Below are 25,028 nucleotides of genomic sequence, written 5' to 3'. Positions count from 1 at the left end.
GCCTTGGAGGGGCATGTGGTCACCACACTGGTTCCTGGCTGCTGTCAGCTTACGGGCCTGGAGCCGCTACTTATCAGTCAAATAGCTTCTCAATTTGCCTCACAATGGCTAAGTGCACCCTGCTTGCCAATAGAGCTCGGCTGACCCGGACGGTGGTGACCCGTCCAAGTGCTAGCCAAGCCCGAGAGCGCTTAACTTCGGTGATCTGATGGGACCCTGCTTTACCACTGTGACAAGACTGTTGACAAATATATATGTTGATGGTATAAAACAGGGGATGCATTCTAAAACTGGAGCTAAAAATTTCTTTTATCATTATTTTTCATCATAGTGTATCCAAAGGAATGTAGAAACGCTAAATTTAAATAATTTACAAGTTTTCAATGAAGATTCTTTGCGCAATGTTATTAATCTCAAAATGTGTAAAGCTTCCACAGACGTCTCCAAATGTTAGTACCACATGACGGTGTAAGGTGACCAGGGCCAAGTGAATGGTCGCTCTTGAGACAGGTCTATATAGTGGTAGTAAACGGTGGATGGGATGGAGAAATAGTTGGAGGCGTGGCTTGTGATAGGAAAGAAGAATGCAGTCATGTGTCATATAGAGGCACAACTGTGTTGGCGATTGCAGCAGACAGCAGAGAAGGAGCAGGTAACTACGTCACAGTTTTGTCGGCGTTGAAAGTGACCAACGACTTCTCGGGTAACTGGAGCCAATGGCGTGAAAAAGTGTCACAAAAACAAACGGAGAAAAAGTAACTATTAAACTGACCTAAGAGGAGTCCAAGAAAATTAAAATGAGCGTCGTGTCAAGGCTATTAATATAAACGTAAACACTACTTAGGGGTTATGTATTATGTCTGCCTGCTAGGTAGAGCGATCTATGATCTTGGGACACGTGGTCAGCGTGTTGCCAGTCCCTCCTACCGCTATTGCCAGTAGATGAACTGTGATGGGTGCGCTATTTCTTTATTCAAGCAACTACTCACTTCGCCTTACTGAAGGGAACCCGTTCCAGAACTCCCTACGCCTGTAACAATCTTCGGAGTTAATGGCAGTGGAACGCGGGTCCTACTTGACCGAAAGTAGCGATGATAAACTATGGAGGTGATCTTTAAAATAAACTGATTCCTTCATTTTGTGGCAAAATCTCAATGTGATATATATATATATATACATATTGCATGGGGGCTTAGTTAAATAATGTTTGAAAATGATTTTTATTTTTCGTAACTGTAAGTCCGATTACGCTCTGTCTCGTAAACGGTTGGCCCTGACTAGTATTATTACGCAATCTGACTGCATAGAACAACAACAAAGAATGAAATGAAAATTTTCGTTAACACAATTAATTAATTAAGTCCCCAGCAACTATAAAACCTACAAAACCAAGGCACAAGTATAACTGTTCTGTGTGTGGAAGTATGACTCAACGTACACATCTGGCACGGTTCTTCTTCAATACGACAAGAAATTTCAAATACCATTTATACTGACGTGATAAAAAAAATTAGAAATACTATAATTGCGCAAGTAGCCCAGAATTACACTCTAATACAAGAACACACGCCAGATGCTTTGTTGACTGAACCTGTAATGACGCATAATTTAAGACATTGAGATAATAAAAAGAAAAGGAAAAATGTTTTTCTTTTACCTTCATGTATTGACGAAAATCACTCTAATCATTACAATATATCTCCACACCGACTCTCTACTACCACATCTCAACAAGAACTCTCCAGTATCACATCTCAGCAAGCACTGCCTACTACGAGTTCTCGACCAGCACTTTTCACTAGCACATCTCAACAAGCACTGACTACTACGAGTTCTCCCCAAGCACTGACTACCACGAGTTCTCCCCAAGCACTGCCAGTGGAGGTGGCTGAATAATACTCTTTGGCGCAATCTCTCGCGCTGTGGCTCAGTGTAGCCACCTTTCATATGCCCCTCCTCCACGGGCCAGAACTTGATAGTATTTTTCCAGCATTGGTGGTGAAAATACCACCAAATTCGTCCACAAAAATACAGACAAAAATAAAAGATAATATTAATACGTAACTATCACATAATTGGATAAAATTTTGGCTTTGAACTGACCTTTCAATAACCTAATATATGAAATACAGTAAGCAATACAAATTCTTTCATACATGTGACTTTACATAATAGTTTACACAATACACAAAAAATCAGTTTATACAAATGTTCACATAAAATGCTTTCAATGAAAAAAAAAGGACAAGTAGTTGATAGTTCCAGCAGTAGCACCCAGCAATGGTCAACAGGTGCAGAGAGCAACAAGTGACATCATTCAGCGGAAGCAGTTCCATTAGTGACACCCAGCATTGTTGAACAGGTGCAGACACCAACAAGTGACATTATTTCAGTAGAAGCAGTCCATCAGTGGCACCCAGCAATGTTGAACAGGTGCAGACACCAACAAGTGACATTATTTCAGTAGAAGCAGTCCATCAGTGGCACCCAGTAATGTTGAACAGGTGCAGACACCAACAAGTGACATTATTTCAGTAGAAGCAGTTCATCAGTGGCACCCAGTAATGTTGAGCAGGTGCAGACACCAACAAGTGACATTATTTCAGTAGAAGCAGTCCATCAGTGGCACCTAGCAATGTTGAACAGGTGCAGACACCAACAAGTGACATTATTTCAGTAGAAGCAGTTCCATTAGTGGCACTCAGCAATGTTGAAGAGGCACACACAGCAACAAGTCACATTTCTCAGCAGAAGCGGTTCCATTAGTGACATCCAGCAATGTTGAACAAGTGCAGACACCAACAAGTGACATTATGTCAGTAGAAGCAGTTCATCAGTGGCACCTAGCAATGTTGAACAGGTGCAGACACCAACAAGTGACATTATTTCAGTAGAAGCAGTTCCATTAGTGGCACTCAGCAATGTTGAGCAAGTACAGAGAGCAGTCCATAATATTCACTATCACTGATCACACTGTTCATCAGAGTTTATAAGTAGAAATTAAACATGTCCTAGTGGCACCAATCATGTAGAAAAAGTGCAAGTAACAGTCCATAATATTCACTATCACTGATCACACTGCTCATCAGAGTTTATAAGCAGAAATTAAACATGTCCTAGTGGCACCAATCATGTAGAAAAAGTACGAGTAACAGTCCATAATATTCACTATCCTAATCACACAGTTCATCAGCAGAAGTTAATCATTTCTAAGTGGCACCCATTATGTTGAAAAAGTGCAGGTAACAGTCCATAATATTCACTATCACTAATCACACAGTTCATCAGCAGAAATTAAACATTTCTAAGTGTCACACATCAATGTTGAACAAGTGCAGGTAACAGTTCATAATATTCGCCATCACTAATCAGACAGTTCATCAGCAGAAATTAAACATTTCTAAGTGGCACCCATCAATGTTGAACAAGTGCAGGTAACAGTTCATAATATTCACCATCACTAAACAGACAGTTCAGGCATGAACAATAGTTTGAATACACATACAAATGCTTTTACACACTAAACATATAAATTCTAATAAACCCACAAATGATATCAGATAATTGTCATATTAACTATTACAAATACTCAAATATCAGTAAACCTATAATATTTATGGGTGTCAGTGCAAGCCACTACAAACAAATAAAATAATATTTAGGAGATAGGTGGGTAGGATTAGGAAAGGAAAACACACAAAACACACTCACTCATCTTTCATCCACATTAAGTACTACTGCGTAATTGAATAGTGTTAACTGTGTAAATGCAATTCTGTCAAAATTTGATGTTCATCATGTGTATCAAGTAGTAGTGGCAGCAATGTATGACAGTCAATAATAGTTAAGTCAACGTCATAGTCATCATGTCAAGACCAATGTTTGCCAAGCCAGATCAAAATGTACGGTTGCTGAACAACTGTCAGTGAGCCAAGATATGCAATTACTACCTCTCTCCAAAAAAAAGTATTTACTGCTTATTGATTTAACAAAGTGTGTGTAGACAATCTTCCTTCTACTTTAGTGTTCTAGTCTGCTATCTTCATCCTCCTTGTTCCATACAGACCAACAAAAAAAATATGCTCCTCACTTACTTTACCTCTTATACACCAAAACTCCAATAATCATCAGCATCACATAATCTCAATACTTCAATAATACCTCTTACGTCGATACATATAAACCTTATCATTAATAGCATTAACCTTACCTCTTGTCCACCAAAACTCCAATAATCATCAATTTCACATAATCTCAATAATACCTCTTCAATACGTCGATACATATAAACCTTATTACCAATATCATTTCACTTCCATAACAACTCTTTCCTCTAGTCAGTCTCCTCGAACAAGTACAGATAAAATCCTAATGCAAACCTCATCATCCTATACAATCCGAAGACACACTGTCAACACACAACCTCTGTGTAATCCATCTGAGCCAAATCTTCTGTCCATCATTAAATAAAAGAAATGCATACATGACCTCTAACAGACTTAGTTCGAATAACTCTCAGTAATTAAGTACGATTACAGAGTGTGAATGATCATAATATTTCACAGTGTGTACACCACTTCAAGAATTATGGCAGAAGCAAACATGTGGAGTATTTCTTGTGTCAAGTGTCACTTCCTATTTCAATTGCTCACGAAAAATGCAGTGTAATGACTGTCAATGGTCTAAACCTAGTTTTGGTATGTCATGTCGTTAGCTTCCTTCCTATTAGCATAAATTTATACAGCTTCCATAAAACCTCCAGCTCATGTGGCTTCTATAAAGTTTCTTGTACTAATGTCGTTCGTCGAATTATAGCAGTTCATTTTCTTATCTTAAAAATAGAAGGCACTGGGCGTAAGCAAAACATGCAAGAGCGAGTAAATATACCAGTAGAGAACAGAATGTCAACAAGTGGATGCAGCACAATTCTTACAACGAGGCTCTGCCAAGCGAATAATCTATAATTAATACCATAATGTGACCTTAACTCTCTGTTCGTACACAGTACATCAGCATTTCTATATACCAAATTAAAGAGTAGTTGTGACGACAAACAGAAATCTATAAATATGCAATCCATACGCATAGCAGTAAACATATATCTTACGTAATAAACAGGTCATTAGCATCATATCAGCATAAGCAAATAAATGTTCATATGTCATCTTAATAAGTAAACATGAAGGCGCAAGCAGATAAATCACAAAGTATAACTTACATACATAATCACAGTCAGCACAATTAATCAGGTTACAATTATAATTTAAATAAATAAGCACAGCAGGCAAATAATTAAAAAAATATGACATCAGTGAAAAAGCAGTGCAGCCAAGCGATGCATAATGTACACAAGTTACAACCCAGTTCATTAATATTCATTGTCAAAATCAGTTAACGTACGCAAGCACGTCGCTTCACAAGTAATTTCATAGAACATGAAATTTAGCACAAAGTATGAATCACGTAATCGCGAGCAGCAAATTACGTCTAAAGTACGTACCTAAGTGGAAATTTGTTACCTGAAAAATGTACTCAATTAATAGTTACCTTTTTAGTTTATTACTTTTTTCTTCGAAATTATATTCTTCCTGAAAATTTCTCGATAGCAAGTCGTCTTTACGTCGGACACGCACAGAATTTACCTGAAGTTCTTAAATATTTTATAGAACCGTATCCTGAATAATACTGAATGTTAATAACATAATTCATCAAGTCACTATAGCTTTATACTGAATTTAATCGGAGAAATTAAACTGTGTATTTATTTACGGCTGTCAGTGCATTCGCACTGAGCGCTCGATCAGCTGTAGGCGCGTGACGTAGGAAGTAATTGTGTGCGGTCAACGACTGCCTTGTGCGGCGCGCAGACTTGACTGTTGCTTTGAGTATATGCCGCCGCCAAAACACAGCGCGGTATCCTTGCATTCTCCGTGTGTTTACATGTAACTGTTAGTTTCTCAAAAGTATGTCATTCCACAAAAATTTTTCAAAAGTATATCATTCCACAAAAATTTTAACGTTAGATATATGATGTATTCCCTTAGAGCGTCGTGATTTAAGAGTTTCTACTTCAACAGTGTTATCAAGAATGATTTTGCGAATTCTATATGGACCGTTATAAAGCAGAAAAAATTTGCGACATAAGCCTTTTCCTTTGTGAGACAAACGATGAGACTTGATTAACACCTTTTGACCAACTGAAAAGATTTTTAAACGACCAGGATGTTTAGCTGATTTCTCTCTTCTAGCAGCCGCAGATGCAATATTTTGTAGAGCCAGGTTGACAACTTCAGAATGCCGCAGTTTCCGTGTAGGCGGAAAAGGAACGATTTCAGATATGCGATTTGTCGGTGCTTTGTTTTTTAGTATCAGTATAGCCGGTAAAGAAGTTGAGTCATTACGAAGTTCATTCAGAATGTTTTGAAAAATATGAAATGGTTCAAATGGCTCTGAGCACTATGGGACTTAACATCTATGGTCATTAGTCCCCTAGAACTTAGAACTACTTAAACCTAACTAACCTAAGGACAGCACACAACACCCAGCCATCACGAGGCAGAGAAAATCCCTGACCCCGCCGGGAATCGAACCCGGGAACCCGAGCGTGGGAAGCGAGAACGCTACCGCAGAAAAATATGAAGATACTGATCCCAAGTTCTGTGATTCTGATGACAATAAAGACGACACAATTTATTGATTTCCTTCATCCATCTCTCTGAAGCGTTAGATTGAGGGTGAAAGAGTGAAATGAAAATTGGTTTAATTTTACGACGCCGTAGAGTACGAAGCCAAATTTTAGAACGAAACTGTGATCCATTATCTGATATAACCTTATCAACATGACCCACTTCTTTAAGAAAATGTTTGATGAACGCATTAGATACTGAACGAGCTGTTGCTTTGCGTAACGGTGTAAAACACACATATTTTGATGTCAACTCCACTGCTACGAAAATGTACGCAAAACCATTAGTAGAACGAACCACTGGACCGAACAAATCGACTGCAGCCATGTCCTTTAATTTCGCTGGAATGATAGCAAACAACGGTGCTCTGTGAGAAATTGTTGGCGGCTTAGCCTTTTGACATAATTTGCATTTGGCCAGAACAGATCGAATACGTTTTTCCATATTACTGAAGTAGCAATTTTCCCGTAATTTATGAAAGCATTTTCTGGGACCAAAGTGTGCATAACTGAAATGCGTATACCAAATCAATTTATTGACCCACTCTTCAGGAATACAAACTAACCAAACAGAGTTGTCGACCGATTTTCGTTTAAAAAGAATGTCATTGCGAACTAAATAATGCTGTCTAATCGCTACGCTTTCCTTTCTCCTCCACTTCTCCTTAATGTCCTTCCAGATTGGATCCTTATTTTGCTCCTTAGCGATGTCCTGGAGCGAAGACGAAATAAAGTTCTCAAACGCAACACCTTGAATATACATCAAACAATAATTGTTTTCTATGCAGTCCTCTTCAGCACTTTGTTTCAAACCCATAGGTGCACGTGATAAAGCATCAGCAACAATATTTGAAGAACCCTGTATGTAAACAATACTAAAATCAAATTCCTGTAGGTACAACGCCCATCGTGACAATCTGCCATGAGTTAATTTTGTCGACATAAGAAATTCCAGAGCTCGATGATCGGTGTAAACCTTAGTATGTCTGCCAAACAAAAATGTGCGAAATTTTGTGAAAGCCCATACAACAGCCAAAGCTTCAAGTTCCGTAATCGAATAATTTTTTTCTGATTTAGAGAGAACACGACTTCCAAATGCAATAGTCTTTTGTACTACAACGCCGTTTTTTTCTATCTCTTGAAATAAGTGTGCCCCTAGGCCCTTGTATGATGAGTCCGTCGCCAAACAAAAATCTTTAGATAAATCCGGATGTGAAAGAAGTGGAGCAGCAACTATAGCATCACGAAGCTGTTCAAGTTCTGACTGAGCTTCCTCATCCCAACACCAATTAGAATTCTTTCCGGATAGTTCACATAAACGAGGTGTGGCCAAATTGTCCAATCTAACAAAGCGTCTAAGAAAATTACAGACACCAAGGAAACTACGAACATCACGTTTTGTGGTAGGAACAGCATAATTACGAATAGCGTCTAATTTCTCTGGATCAGGAAGAATACCTTCTGTAGAAATAATGTGACCGAGAAATTTCACCTGAGAACGACCAAATTCAGATTTTTCCAAGTTTACTGTAATGCCAATTTTTGCAAAGATACGTAATAATGAGTCCAAAATTTTGTTGTGCTCACTCCAAGAATGTTTAGCAATAAGAATATCGTCAACATATCAAGTAATATTGTCACGAAGATAAACAGGTAAAATTTCGTTTAAGCTACGAATGAATGCTGCTGAAGATACAGTAAGTCCAAACGGTAATTTCCGAAATCACTTTTGTGTAAAATAGTCATATCCGGTTATTGTTTATCTACTGTCTAGATAGATTGATAGTAGAAGAGTTGTTTTTGACAGATGCAAAGAATAGTAAAAGAGTAGGCAGCGGTACAGAAAACTAAAAGAGAAATAGCACCACTACAGCTCGGGGCCCTATGCACGCTACGGCACATATTCACTTAGAGTAGTGAACCCCCTGAGGACTTTAATAGCTGCACATAATTTCTAGTTTGTGACTTAGAGGCAAATTTGGCGGAAGTGCGTACATAAATTGATCTAACCATGCACATGGATGTATGTCATTCTTAGAATTACGAAAGATCTTAAATTTCCGAACAGTCAAAAAGTGTTTATAGTCAAAGTTTTCGCCTCGTGGCGACAAAGACCTACCGCGCCTGTCCCTGTCCGAATGTCGATTATTGTCAAGTTCACGCGCCTCGCGCTCTCTTATTGCATCCCGTAAATGAAATAAATTACTTTCTTCAAACCCCTCTGCTAAACTAAGACTAGTCAATTTATCTGAGATCTCCTCAACTCTTTCTGATGAGTCCCTTAATTGTCCTTTCTGTTTATTTACGTCTTCCGTAAGTGTCGCGACTCGGGTTTCAGTATTGACACATTTGGTAGTTAACTGTTCATATTGTTGTGTTATGTTATTTAATCTGTCATTTGATACGGACTCCTCGATTCTCTCAAGTGTTTCTTCCTTATCGTGTGCACATTGTAAATTTAACTCTGAAAATTTCTGTACTATCACGCGATCTTTTTCTTCCTGTTCCCTGCCCTGTTCCTCTTGTCTGATTTCTGTTGAAATTAAGCTATTATTGTGAGCCTTCAAAATCGGTTGTACTTCTTCTCTAATTTCTTTATTTGATTCGTCTTTCATGTATTTGAAACATGTCCCTGTTCGTGAGCCTAACTGTGTTTCCATTGTTCCCATATCAGTTTCTAATTCAGATCGTAACTGTGATCCGACTGCTTTCATCTCGGTTTTAATTGTTCCTATTTCTGTTTCAATTGTTCCTATTTTTGAGCATAACCGTGTTGTCATTGCTTTCATCTCAGTTCTAATTGTTCCTATTTTTGATTCCAAATTTAATATTGCACTCATTAACTGCTCCATTTCTTCTGTAGTTAACCACGTAATCTGTGAATTTTCTGATTGAGAAAAATTTTGAACTGTTTCCGGACTATTTTCTCGACTTATTAAATTGTTTTCAACTTCATCATTCATCATACTGTTCTCCTGTGTTGGCGAGTTCGCCATGTTAACAATTTCGTCATTCTCACTATTCATCATTTTTGCCTTTTTCATCGATCGCGTAATCATTTACAAAACATATAAAACTCGTCACTGTACGAAAATTATACACAATGACTCCTTATCTTCAACAATACCATCCACACGAAATATTTCCCTCAAACACGATTAACGAACAATTGAAATAATTGCACTAAATTGTCAATCGCGTCTACAAGACAATAAAATTAAATTCTGAAAAAAAAATACCATTAGAAGAATGACAATTACCAAATCTACACATGCAATATAGACTACAAATACTAAACTACAAATTACTACAACAATACTATTGTCTACTATTTTTACAATCATAAGAATTCCAAGGGACGATCCGAAGCAGCGGTCGCCACGTGCATGGGGGCTTAATTAAATAATGTTTGAAAATGATTTTTATTTTTCGTAACTGTAAGTCCGATTACGCTCTGTCTCGTAAACGGTTGGCCCTGACTAGTATTATTACGCAATCTGACTGCATAGAACAACAACAAAGAATGAAATGAAAATTTTCGTTAACACAATTAATTAATTAAGTCCCCAGCAACTATAAAACCTACAAAACCAAGGCACAAGTATAACGGTTCTGTGTGTGGAAGTATGACTCAACGTACACATCTGGCACGGTTCTTCTTCAATACGACAAGAAATTTCAAATACCATTTATACTGACGTGATAAAAAAAATTAGAAATACTATAATTGCGCAAGTAGCCCAGAATTACACTCTAATACAAGAACACACGCCAGATGCTTTGTTGACTGAACCTGTAATGACGCATAATTTAAGACATTGAGATAATAAAAAGAAAAGGAAAAATGTTTTTCTTTTACCTTCATGTATTGACGAAAATCACTCTAATCATTACAATATATCTCCACACCGACTCTCTACTACCACATCTCAACAAGAACTCTCCAGTATCACATCTCAGCAAGCACTGCCTACTACGAGTTCTCGACCAGCACTTTTCACTAGCACATCTCAACAAGCACTGACTACTACGAGTTCTCCCCAAGCACTGACTACCACGAGTTCTCCCCAAGCACTGCCAGTGGAGGCGGCTGAATAATACTCTTTGGCGCAATCTCTGGCGCTGTGGCTCAGTGTAGCCACCTTTCAATATATCAAAAAGTCAGTATAAATTTGAAAACTGAGTAAATCACGGAATAGTGTAGATAGAGAGGTACAAATTGACATACGACCTTGGAATGGCATGGGGTTTTATTAGAACCAAAAAAATACAAAAGTTCAAAAAATGTCCGAAAGATAGCGCTTCATCTGATCAGAATAGCAATAATTAGCATAACAAAGTAAGACAAAGCAAAGATGATGTTCTTTACAGGAAATGCTCAATATGTCCACCATCATTCCTCAACAATAGGAATAATGTTGTGAACAGCACTGTAAAGCATGTCCGGAGTTATGGTGAGGCACTGCCGTTGGATGTTTTCTTTCAGCATCCCTAGTGATGTTGGTCGATCACGATACACTTGCGACTTCAGGTAACCCCAAAGCCAATAATCGCACGGACTGAGGTCTGGGGACCTGGGAGGCCAAGCATGACGAAAGTGGCGGCTGAGCACACGATCATAACCAAACGACCCGCGCAAGATATCTTTCACGCGTCTAGCAATATGGGGTGGAGCACCATCATGCATAAACATCGTACGTTCCAGCAGGTGTTTATCAGCCAGGCTGGGGATAATGCGATTTTGTAACATATCGGCGTACCTCTCACCCGTCACGGTAGCAGTCACAAAACCAGAATCACGCATTTCCTAGAAGAAAAAAGGCCCGATAACTGTAGATGTGGTAAATCCAACCCATACGGTGACTTTCTCGTCGTGCAATGGAGTTTCCAGGACAGTTCTAGGATTTTCGGTAGCCCAAATTCTGCAGTTGTGGACTTCGACAGACCCTAGGAGCGTGAAATGAGCTTCGTCGGTCCACAACACGTTACTCAACCAATCGTCATCTTCCGCCATCTTTTGAAACGTCCACACCGCAAATGCCGTCCGCTTCACTAAATAGTCAGGTAACAGTTCATGATACCGATGGATTTTGTACGGATAGCAAGTGCCAACCAAACAGTAGTGTATGGAATGCCGGTGCGACGTGCGACTGCACGAGCGCTGACTTCCCCGTGCATAGACGAACCCGCTACAGTCTCCATTTCTTCCTGGACTGTCTCAACAGCATTACGCCTTGTGCTCGGTCGGCCACTACGGGGTCTATCGTCTAAACAACCCGTGGCTTCGAACTTCAAAATCATTCTCGCCACAGCTGCATTTGTCAGCGGACCTTCACCCGTTCGAATCCCCTTCCTATGGCGATAGGATCGTAACGCTGAACTAGCACATTCCCCATTCTGATAATACAGCTTCACTAAAAGCGCCTTTTCAGGTAACGTCAACATGCTGCGACTGCTGGCGCATCTGATTCTCTCTCTCATTACAGCTCCTTTTATACACGATTGTCATGCGCAGTCACTGACGTTTTGCTGTCCAGTGCCATCTGTCGAACATTTTGTGAACTTTGTTTTTTTATTGTTCTAATAAAACCCCTATGTCATTCCAATCATGTGTGTCAATTTTTACCTCTCTTTCTATGTTATTCCGTGGTCTATTAAGTTTTCAAATTTATACTGACTTTTTGATCATGATGGACGTTTGTATAGAACGTAATTGTTATTGTTCTTGAACAAGTGATTATAAAGAGACAGTCTGCACATTAATCAAAAGCTGTTGATAAGAACAGTAAAGTATAAATTACCTCTACTGAACAGTAATGTGGTTTGACTGTGACATAATAAATATAATTGCACAAGACAATTATTAAGCCATTTTCTGATGAATACAACACATGTACATAGTGTACGGCACGTGCTAACGCTACGCATCATCTAACTTCCTTGTTATCTAAATGTTAGAGCCTAGATGTTTACTGCGGTAAAATTATGACCTTCCCTAAAAAGACAGTAAAATTTTAAGTTTTTATTGAAAGTACAGTGCTCCTTTTGAAGATTGTTTCCAGTCTGAAAATACTCGGAAACTGTAAGTAACACTTAAATAGTGCGTGGAGAGCTGTATGAAGTTGGCACCTCGTGTTTATCAAATGGTGGTTCAAATGGATCTGAGCACTATGGGACTTAACATCTGTGGTCATCAGTCCCCTAGAACTTAGAACTACTTAAACCTAACTAATCTAAGGACATCACACACATCCATGCCCGATGCAGGATTCGAACCTGCGACCGTAGCAGTCGCGCGGTTCCGGACTGAGCGCCTAGAACCGCTAGACCTCGTGTTTATCCACTTGACTTTAACATACGTTTATCAAAAATGTTTAAAGTGCTTTCGTGAATTCGTTCTTTTTCTTTCTTCTTTATTGTTGTTTTATCGTGAAGCAGGGAAAAAGAAATACACGCGTTTAAAAGATAAGGCTGATATAAAGTACGAAGCAGTAAAGAGGGAATAGCTAGACGAGAATTACAAGGCTGTAGAAGCATGTATGCCTGGTGGAAAGATAGATCCAGCACATATAGAAAAATAAAAGAGAATGGTGAAAACAGAAGCACATGTATGAATATTATGAGCTCAGGTGGCTACGCAGAAAAGGGGAGACCGAAAGGTGGAAGAAATATGAAGGGTTTATGTAAGGCATTCAAACTTGAAGACAATATCAAGATAAAAAAGAGCGAATAAATGAAGATGGAATCGGATATACGATACGGCGAGAATAATTTGACAGACCTCTGAAAGATATCAGTGGAAATGAGTACCCGGTAGTAGACGACATTCCCTCAGAATTATTGAAATCCTTGGGAGGCCCAGCCATACAAAACTATTCAATCTTGTAAACAAGATATATCAGGATGGGGAAACACCCTCAGACTTGAAGAAGAATGTAATAAATCCTATTCCAAGGAACGCAGATACTGACGGGTGGGAATGATACCGAAACATCAGTTTAACAAGTTATGGTTGCAAAATACCGACACGAATTGTTGACAGAAACTGGTCGAAATCGACTTCAGGGAAGTTGAGATGAGTTCCGGAGAACTGTAGAAACACGTAAGGCCATACTGTCCCTATGACGTATCATAGACTGAAGAGAGACAAACCTACGTTTGTAGCATTTGTACATTTAAAGCTTTTGCAAACTTTCAGTGTAAAACATTCTTTGATCTTCGAAGGGTAGTAAGGGTAAATTGCAGGGAGCGAAAAGTTATTTGCAACTTGTACAGAAACCAGACTGCAGTTATAACCGTCGAAGAGCGTGAAGGAGAACAATGGTTAAGGAAGAAGTTACAAGAGTTGTAGATTGCCGAATATGTTATTCAGTCTTTTCGCTGAGCAATCAGTAAAAAAAACGAGAAGTACTTTTGAAAGGAGTTGGAAGTTCAGAGAATGTTGGCTTTGCAAAGTTCATTTGATAGTACAACTGAGTTGTACTGATTACCACAAAACGAAACACTCTTATGCAGTTGCTTGAAACTCTAAAAACACCGATGTTCAGGTGTTATCACACGCACTTAAAATGCAACAAAGAGATTATCACGCCCCTCTGCGTTAGAGTTCCAGGACAAAATCTACCCGGTTCAATCAGGTCCCGACTATGTGTGGCCGTTTCGCCGCCAAGACACTCCGTCCGAAATCTTCAACAGGCTGACAAAGAATACAACTCCAAAGAATTCAGAAAATGGCTTCTTCAGAGCCCCGATATTTATCCATCCTGTCCCTTCTTCACCCACCAGGAATCGTTTCGCCCTTCCGTCTTTATCACTCTCCTCCCCATACTTCACCCTCATCCACACCCCAGTCTCCTACTTCCTTTTCCTACAGTCCACCCGCACAACTAAACGCATCTCCATAGTTACAGTCGAACAGGCTCCTATACGTATTTCCACATTCCACGTGGAATATACGTAATATTTCCTTCTGCTAATCGTCCCCAGTGAGATCCTTAAATTTTTAGTGAAACTGTAGGCCTTCGTTTCAGGATCGCCCTCTGTCAGAAACATCTTTTAGCTACCTTTTTATGTTACCATTTAGTTTAATTTTCATTGTTAATAAGAACATCAGTAGTTCAATTCCATATAATTACAATCCGTGAAGTTCATCTTTTTATAATAAAACCAGTTTAATTGTTCTACCATTTACATACATAGATTCGTTTTTGTTTATATTTTAAACCGTTGGGGTAAAGGCAGTCGGCAGCTCAGCCTCCGTCCAAATGGAGTGAAGGGGTATTGTGGTCTTCAATTCGAAGGCTAGTTTTACAGTTCATCACTCTAGTTTATCCTCTGCCTCATCATCTCTGCATTTCTAATAAACCTGCATCTATTTTAACCTGCTTCCCATATTTGTCTCCCATCTACGACCCAGGAGGAATGGTCAGTACTCAGAGATATGATAGGAACGATAATTCGAAGCAAAAATGTCTAGTAACCGTGGGCTCTGAAACACATACCTTAACACCTGTGAGCACTTCTACATCTTCGGTGCTGTGAAACAAATCTCTTCTACTAAAAGAACTATGCTTTCCGCATTTTAAGAGGTGAAAGTAAATATGAGTTGTGAAGTGCATACCTTAGTCCTACGAGCAGTTGTTCATCTTCGCTACTGTGAAATACATCTCATCTATTGAACAAGTGCTCGTAGGACTAAGGTATGAATTTTGGAGCCCATGTTTACCAGATAATGTTTTTTCTCGTTTTGGTTCATACTACCTCCTCCCAAAATGTGGAGAGCACAGAGTTTGCAGTACAAGTGATTCGTTTCACAGTATCGGAGATGAAGAAGTGTTCATAGCTTTTAGAGACTAGGTTTGCTAGGATTTTTTACTCCTCTTACTTTCGTGTTGGCTACTACTTTCCATTCATGTAACTGCAGTCTGATTTCTGAACAAATTGTAGATAACGGCTGCCCCTTGCTTTCAGAATTTCAATGAGTTTATTTCGAGTCAACATAGTCAAAATTTTTCTGTAAACCTACCAGTTCTATAAACGTAGCTTTGCCTTTCTTCAGCATATCTTCTAAGATTGTCGTCGGATCATTATTGCTTCGGGTATTACTAAATTTCTCCGAACCCATATCTTTCCCGAGATCTGCACCTATCAGACATTATATTCTTCTATAAATAACTAGTGTCGAAATGGTTCAAATGGTTCTGAGCACTATGGGACTTAACATCTGTGGTCATCAGTCCCCTAGAACTTAGAACTACTTAAACCTAACTAACCTAAGGACATCACACACATCCATGCCCGAGGCAGGATTCGAACCTGCGACCGTAGCAGTTGCGCGGTTCCGGACTGAGCGCCTGAAAACTAGTGTCAGTGTTTAGAAGCATGATTTATTTAACTGACGATTATCTAACGTTAACACCTGTCACTACGTGGCTTCTCTGGGAATGAAAGTATTACATTCTCCTTGAAGGGTTTTTCGCCTGTCTTACACACATTGCATGTGAGGTAGAATAGTTGAGTCATCATATGTTCTACCAAGGATCTCAATAGTTCCCTGGGACTTCTGTGGCTTGTTTTAACTTACGGTCTTTCAGAGGTCCGTCAAACATTTCTCGCAGTATCATGTCTGACACGTAATATTCATCCACTTTTTCTTTGCTTTCCGTAATATTGTATTAAAGTACGTTTTCTATGTATAGTCTTGCTATCTGTTCCTTCCAACTTTCGGTCTTCCCTTCTTTCCTTGGTTCTTATCTGTCATCTGAACTCTTTATATCATTCAGCTGCTTCCCTTCGAAAGTTTGTTTTTCAAACAGGCAGCACACATCTATTGTAAGTTTCTCATAGCCACGAATACTCTACAGCTTTACATTCTTCCTTTAGCCATTCCTGCTTTACTATTTTCCTCATTGTGTCTCCATTTCTTTTATTGGTCTGTTCTCTCATTTTTCTGCTCAACTTTCCGGATTTTTATATTTTCTCCATTCATCAGTTAAATGCTATACCTCATGTGTTATTCAGTGATTTATACTAGACTGTGTCTTTCGTCTGCTTGATTCTTGGCTGCCTTCACTGTTTCGTAACTCGAATGTATATTCGTCTTCTATTGTATTCATTTCATTATTTCATACCTCGAATGTACATTCGTCTAATGCTGCATTCATTTTGCTATTTCATATCTCGAATGGGTATTCGTCTTCTACTGTATTAATTTCCCCTGTTTCAATTAGTAGTTGGTTAATGCTCCCTTTGAAAAGTTCGGCGACCAATGCCTCTTTGAATTTATTCAGGCTCTTAGTTTTAATTTCCTACCTTTCTAAAATTTATTCAGTTTTGACCTTCAATTCATAACCAGTAAATTATAGCGCGTTCACATCTGCTCTGGAAATTTTTTGCAGCTTAAAATCTGGTTCCGATACCTCTGTCTTACCATTATACGAGGACGTGCTGAAACGTAATGCCTACGAATTTTTTATTCTGTTCTCTATGTAAAGGGCTCCCAATTGTGGCGTGTAATACGGCGGTCTGTAACGTAACTATGACAGTGCATGAGAGACAGCGTGCTTTTTTTATCGGGTCGAGTTCGCCCTCACGTGGAGCGCAGTCTCCTTCAGCAAGAGAATGCCAAACCACAGACGAGCTCCGCGACATCTACAGCAATCTGACTCCCTGCGTTCACTGTCATCGAGCATCCTCCACGCAGTCTCGACTTGGCACTAGCCGATTTTCATCTGTTTCCAAAACTTGAGAAACACGAAGCGGTGCAAGCAGAGGTGAAGCTGTGGCTCTGTCAACAAAGTCAAACTGACGGTATCAGCAAACGGGTCTCTCGTTGGGAGAAATATGTTCGTCGGCGGGGTTCGTCGGCGGGGTGACGATGTCGAGAAATAAACATGTAAATATGAAGAATAAAGATAAAGAATGTGAACATCGTTTGTGTTTTTAAAAAGCTTTAAGATTTTTCATACAAAATATTCGGAGAAACTACTTTTCTACACGGTCTCGTAATTGTAGTGATCGCGAAACAAGATAACGAACTTATTTAATTATTTATTTTCTCTAGGCTCTTTTTACAGCTGTAGCACCATTAGTGGCGTTTCTGTAAAAATTTGAAATATATAATACGTATTTCGATTTCTAGGCAGTTGAAACAGTTTTTCTTTCAGATGAGAAGGTCAGAGCAGTTTCTTTTTCACATTTTTTGACAGTACCGGGTTTTCCTTCTGTGTTAGCAGAGATTGTACCCGAGGAGAACTTAATATCACCTACACTGCTCGCCTCTTTCAGCTTTTAGAAGAACATTTTTCTTTCAACTGTATTTGGTCTGTATGCGTACTTCAATTCCCCGAATATTATATTGTAGGTGGCTTCGCCCAAACTGTATTGTAGCTACATTTCCTTTGCACTCGGTACTGTGTTGATAAGCGTTCATTTGATTTTATTGTGTTTTGTGAGTATTGTCAGCGCAGAGTTAATAAATTCATATCGTATTATAGTGTTTTGTGTGTGTGTGTGTGTGTGTGTGTGTGTGTGTGTGTGTTGAAAGGAACGAAGATCAAGCTTTAACATCCCATCGACGACGACGTCGTTAATGACTGAGCACAAGCTCTGATTTGATAAATCGAATGTGTCTTTTTCAGAGGAATCGTCCCGGTATTTGCCTTGAACAGTATAAGGAAGTCACGGTAAACCTAAATCTGGATGGTCCGAGGGGAATTTAATCTGTCGCCCTCCACAATAAGAGTCCTGTGTCGTACTGTACGCAACTTCACTCTCTCACTCGCTTGTGTATGTGTATGTGTGTGTGTATTTGTTTATCTTTCTCTTTCTCTCTCTCTCTCTCTCTCTCTCTCTCTCTCTCACACACACACACACACACACACACACACACACACACACACAGAAATACTTAAGTGAACTTATAAGCGCTCATAAATGAATTTATCAATTCAGCATTTAAGATGCTGACAACACCCATAAAACACACGAAATTCAAGTGAACACGCAGTGGCACAGAACTGACAAGTAAACTTAGCCAAAGTATACCCTTCCGTCTTGATAGAGCAAAAAAAAAATAGACTAGTATTTTTTTATTCACGCGCATGTGCGGCAGAGGGGCTGGAACACCTTGATTACCATTTCATCATATGTGTTGTTGTTGTGGTCTTCAGTCCTGAGACTGGTTTGATACAGCTCTCCATGCTACTCTATCCTGTGCAAGTTCCTTCATCTCCCAGAACTTACTGCAACCTATATCCTTCTGAATCTGCTTAGTGTATTCACCTATTGGTCTCCCTCTACGATTTTTACCCTCCACGCTGCCCTCCAATGCTAAATTTGTGATCCCTTGATGCCTCAGAACATGTCCTACCAACCGGTCCCTTCTTCTTATATATACATATATGAATCAATTTTGTATAAGCGATGTTATACGTTTTGCTGTTAGTAAAATGTCGAACTGAAAAAGAAAATAGTGGGGGTAGGCGATCTCGAGAAAATAACTTTTCGATCAAACGTACATTAAAAGCTACAGAACTTAAATCAAAAGTCTTTTTCAGATGTGTTAACGTTTCAACAGCATTCATTCAGAAATATTAAACTGAGGTCTTTGCAAGGGGGTGTCTCACCCCCTTCAAGGCTGCGTGTATACGTACGAAAAAATATATGTGTTTTATTTTGTTGTACACTACAACATATTCAAAGACGACCACAATCAAAGCGTATCCCTTGGGTAGATTTACTTGTGAGTGCCAAGGACATGTACCTACAGTACAATTTGAGTGAAGCCGCCTATAATATGAAGCCTGGGAGATATAAGTGAATCGCATTTGCAACACAGTTGCGAATCTTCGGCGTCGATTGCGACACACAGGAAATATCCATCACAGGCTAGTATGTGAGTGACCGAGGGAGACGACTCAACTCTTATCTGCCCTTAACGGCGCTATGAAATCCAATGACGTACGCATCCGGAATCGCTGTGTTCCGATAAGCACTCTGTTGGAAGCACAGAGCAGTTCACCTGACTGCCAGACTTGTAGGAATGAATGGCCAGCTCTCGGCAATGAGCGTACCCGCAGTATCATTGAGAATGATCCTCATCCTCGTACATGGGAACATACTAATGGACTCACTGTCACATCTTCGCTGGTGGTTAGAAGTACATATATGAGGTACTATAGCCACAATGCAGTTGGTGCTGTTTTTCTCTTTGCAGACGATAATGTTAGTTTGTGTCTTGGAGATCTGGTGGATGAATCCTTGTATGGGCTAGCCACAAAGAAAAAAAAAAAAGAGGTTTAGGGTTTCACGTCCCATCAACCACAAGATCATTAGAGATAGGGCACAAGCTCAGATTGGAGAACAGACCAGCAAGTAAACAAATCATGTCCTTTTCTAGGGAACAACCGTTTACGTGATACAGGAAAATTGTGGAATATCTACATCTGGCTGACTGGACAGGGACTTCTCAGATGCGAGAAAAGCTCATGAAGGTCATAGTTTGCGATGTTTTAGGGTTTAGAGAGGCAACGGCCTTGCCGCAGTGGATACACCGGTTCCCATGAGATCACCGAAGTTAAGCGCTGTCGGGCGTGGCAGGTACTTGGATGGGTGACCATGCAGCCGCCATGAGCTGTTGCCATTTTTCGGGGTGCACTCAGCCTCGTGATGCCAATTGAGGAGCTACTCGACCGAATAGTAGCGGCTCCGGTCATAGAAAACCATCATAACGACCGGGAGAGCGGTGTGCTGACCACACGCCCCTCCTATCCGCATCCTTAAATGAGGATGAAACGGCGGTCGGATGGTCCCGATGGGCCACTTGTGGCCTGAAGACGGAGTGCTTTAGGCTTTAGAGAGACGGCTTGCTCATAATGAATATCAACCAAAGATTGATGTAGACCTATACAGAAATTTTTCTCCGAAATGGTATCATTCGTAATAGACCTCCGAAATCACTTCGTAGATGGCATGTCATATTGCTGGAAAGCATATGCGTGCCAGTTATACTGCTACTCCTGTCTTATTTGCTTACGAAAAATTACCATTATTGTTATTACAAATACGTTTAAACTTTGAAGATCTTCTAATTACATGTTTTAGTCGTCGTTATAAGCCAAATTTATTTTTTCTCTAAGTCTTCTGACGTGCTTGTTATTAAATGTATTTTCAGTACTTAATTCTGGTTAACTTTTGAACACTGCTGTAGTATCTATTTTGCTCTACAACTGACGGAGAAGTTTCTCAAGCTATACATATGAAGCATGTAGCAGAGCGAATCATGGAAACAAAAAACGAACTACAAGAATCGAAAAGTAGGATGCAGGAGGGTACGGGAGAAGCAGTAAACTAGTTGGTGAATAGGCGAAAGATTGTGCCTAAACAGTATCTCACAGAAACAATGGAGCAACGTTGTAATACCTTCTATGTAAGTCATAACTTACTACGATGGGACAGGAGTAAGCGACAATGTGTGGAACTGTAGGAGACGATCAAGTCTTGGATAAAGTGCTCGAGTTTTGAGGAGGTCATCTCTACTGGCATATAGGTATGAAGAGGTACAAGCAAAATACAATTAGTGCGTCACAGATGGATGACACTAGGGCTTCGCAAATAGATGACAACAATCACAGTCTGATGTAATCTGCCAGCTGTTTGAGTAGCCGTGCAAAATGAGCAACCCATAACTGCTTTGTAGCTTCAGTTGCTGCGTGTTCATCTAACAAGATTGAGCCAGTAGTGTACTTCGTCTGTACCTATGAAAATCGGTGCCTATGTGACTAATAGTTAACACTCGATTTTCTTTCGCAAGGAGTGTCTTTTGCATCCCTAAGGAAATGCATATAATTTCTCGCAGCACACAAAGGAATTATACTCTAGAAAAATAAAAAAAGATGCACCACGAAGAAATTATCCCAATGAGACAGAAATCGGTAGGTGTGATGAACATGTAGAGACAAACAAACGATTACAATTTGTGAAGAAACGGATAATTTATTCAAGAGAAAGGGCTTCACAAATTGTGCAAGACAGTAACGCGTTGGACCACTCCTGGCCCAGTTGCAGGCAATTATTCTGCTTGACATTGATTGACAGAGTTGTAGGACGTTGTCCTGAGGGATACCGCGCCAAATTCTGTCCAATGAGCGCGTTAGATGGTCAAAATCACGAGCCGGTTGGAGGGCGCTATCCACTATGTCCCAACATCCTCTATTGGAGAGAGACCCGATGACCTTGTTGGCCAAGAGCACGAAGACAAGCAGTAGAAACTCTCGCCGTGTGAAATGTAAGCCCAGAATGGCTTGGACTGAAGCACTTACCACTGTGCTGTAAGGCTGCTGCAGATGAAAACGAAAGGTGTGGTATCTACGTTCGATACCACACTTGTTAGGGGTTGCAGATATCGACCGCGTCCGTAATAGAGATCGCTGGACCCGCGAGTCGCGACTAGCGCCGCTCCGCGGCTTGTGACAAGTATCTAGCGAACTCTCGTCCACTCTTGCTCGGGACGTCAACTAGGAATGTAGCATAGCCTTCAGCTGATAGGAAGCAACCTCTAACAAGGCGCTTAGTCAAGTATGGCATAAGTAAAGCCTCTCTAGATATCTGTTTGTAATTATATGTGTGCCGCATATGAAGAAGCCTGCAACACAAGTACAATATACAGGGTGTTACAAAAAGGTACGGCCAAACTTTCAGAAAACCTTCCTCACACGCAAAGAAAGAAAATATGTTATGAGGACATGTGTCCGGAAACGCTTACTTTCCATGTTAGAGCTCATTTTATTACTCCTCTTCAAATTACATTAACCATAGAATGGAAACACACAGCAACAGAACGTACCGGCGTGACTTCAAACACTTTCTTACAGGAAATGTTCAAAATGATCTCCGTTAGCGAGGATACATGCATCCACCCTCCGTCGCATGGAATCCCTGATGCGCTTATGCAGCCCTGGAGAATGGCGTATTGTATCACAGCCGTCCACAATACGAGCACGAAGAGTCTCTACATTTGGTACCGGGGTTGCGTAGACAAGAGCTTCAAATGCCCCCATAAATGGAAGTCAAGAGGGTTGAGGTCGAGCGTGGAGGCCATGGAATTGGTCCGCCTCTACCAATCCATCGGTCACCGAATCTGTTGATGAGAAGCGTATGAACACTTCGACTAAAATTTGTAGGAGCTCCATCGTGCATGAACCACATGTAGTGTCGTACTTGTAAATGCACATGTTCTAGCAGCACAGGTAGAGTATCCCGTATGAAATCATGATAAGGTGCTCCATTGAGCGTAGGTGGAAGAACATGGGGCCCAATCAAGACATTACCAACAATGCCTGCCCAAACGTTCAGAGAAAATCTGTGTTGATGACGTGATTGCACAATTGCGTGCGGATTTTCGTCAACCCACACACGTTGATTGTGAAAATTTACAATTTGATCACGTTGGAATGAAACCTCATCCGTAAAGAGAACATTTGCACTGAAATGAGGATTGACACATTGTTGGATGAACCATTCGCAGAAGTGCACCCGTGGAGGCCAATCAGCTGCTGACAGTGCCTGTACGCGCTGTAAATGGTACGGAAACAACTGGTTCTCCCGTAGCACTCTCCATACAGTGACGTGGTCAACGTTACCTTGTACAGCAGTTACTTCTCTGACGCTGACATTAGGGTTATCGTCAATTGCACGAAGAATTGCTTCGTCCATTGCAGGTGTCCTCGTCGTTATAGGTCTTCCCCAGTCGCGAGTCATAGGCTGGAATGTTCCGTGCTCCCTAAGACGCCGATCAATTGCTTCGAACGTCTTCCTGTCGGGACACCTTCTTTCTGGAAATCTGTCTCGATAGTAATGTACCACACCACGGCTATTGCCCCGTGCTAATCCATACATCAAATAGGCAACTGCCAACTCCGCATTTTTAAATATTGCACTGACTTCAAAACTACGTTCGTGATGAACACTAACCTGTTGATGCTACGTACTGATGTGCTTGATGCTAGTACTGTAGAGCAATGAGTCGGATGTCAACACAAGCACCGAAGTCAACATTACCTTCCTTCAATTGGGCCAACTGGCGGTGAATTGAGGAAGTACAGTACATACTGACGAAACTAAAATGAGCTCTAACATGGAAATTAAGCGTTTCCGGACACATGTCCACATAACATCTTTTCTTTATTTGTGTGTGAGGAATGTTTCCTGAAAGTTTGGCCGTACCTTTTTGTAACACCCTGTATACTATTTTCTTACCAACGACTACTAGTTATTTCAGTCGTTGCATATACAGACTACGCACCCAGCTCCTTACCGACTTCTCTGCCAAACCTGCAATATATGTTTCTATTTAGCATTGACCACCTGTCATCATAACAACGGACGACGAGAATCATAACAAAAGGGGTTCAGGTATGGAAAGAAATGGCACACCAGACACCACTCCCGGGTTTCGGGCCATATGGTGGAGGATTGTCAGGTTGCTATTCCACCACAGTCGGGGAAGTCTCCAGACATGTCTTCCGCCTGTAATCTCATTTACTGGACTAGTATTCAGTGAGGAGTTACGCTTCGACCTGAGCATCGACAACCAGCGAAGGCAGTTCCCCTACACAACAACGATACGTCGACGACATTCAACGCCCCGTTTTGTTGCCTTTCATGGCAAGCCATCCTGACCTTACATTTCAGCAAGTTAATGCCATCTCGCACTCGGCAAGGGTTTCTACTGCTTGTCTTCTTACTTACCGAACCCTACCTTGGGCACTTAGAACGTTTGGGGCATTATGGGTAGAGCTCTCAAACCAATTCGGCATTTTAATGATCTAACGCATCGATTGGACAGAATCTGGTACGATATCCCACAGAACGATATCCTAGAACCCTGTTAAACAATGCCAAGCCGGATAACAGCTTGCATAAAGGCCAGAAGTGCACCAACGCGTTACTGACTTGCTCAGTTTGGGAGGCTCTTTCTCTTGAATAAGCCATACATGTTTTATGAAATTGTAATCAACTGTTTGTCTGTACATGCACAGCACATCTATCCATTTCCATCACACTCGGATAATTCCTTTGTGGGAACCGCTTTTTGTCTTAGAGAGTGTAATTTCAGTTAAATGTTTTCAAATTATGGTGGTAAGGTGGAAGCAGTAGTTAAAATGGGTTTGTTTCGTTTTTCATGCCGCAAACGGTGGAGAGAGGTGATCCGGGATTGGATAAGAGGTTCGTGGAATAAAGACGAGAGTGAATGTATGACATTAACTTAGAGCTGTGCCAGGGAAGCTTTATTTTTTTTTTTTTAATAAGTGGCATGGATGTAATTGTGGAAACGATTTCTATT

The 25,028-nt window shown here is 40.4% G+C and overlaps 1 protein-coding gene and 1 pseudogene across 2 annotated transcripts in view; one reads left to right on the top strand and one right to left on the bottom strand.

Annotated features, from left to right (window-relative positions):
• LOC124796361 overlaps positions 1–25,028 on the bottom strand; it is a 211,235-nt gene that overhangs the window by 80,740 nt on the left and 105,467 nt on the right. The window lies entirely within an intron of this gene.
• LOC124796876 lies at positions 20,211–20,327 on the top strand (annotated as a pseudogene).

Source organism: Schistocerca piceifrons, chromosome 4 (assembly GCF_021461385.2).
Source record: "Schistocerca piceifrons isolate TAMUIC-IGC-003096 chromosome 4, iqSchPice1.1, whole genome shotgun sequence".
In the NCBI taxonomy this organism is placed as follows: domain Eukaryota; kingdom Metazoa; phylum Arthropoda; class Insecta; order Orthoptera; family Acrididae; genus Schistocerca; species Schistocerca piceifrons.
Note: the sequence above shows the minus strand (reverse complement) of the source record. Positions and strands in the feature narration are given on the sequence as shown.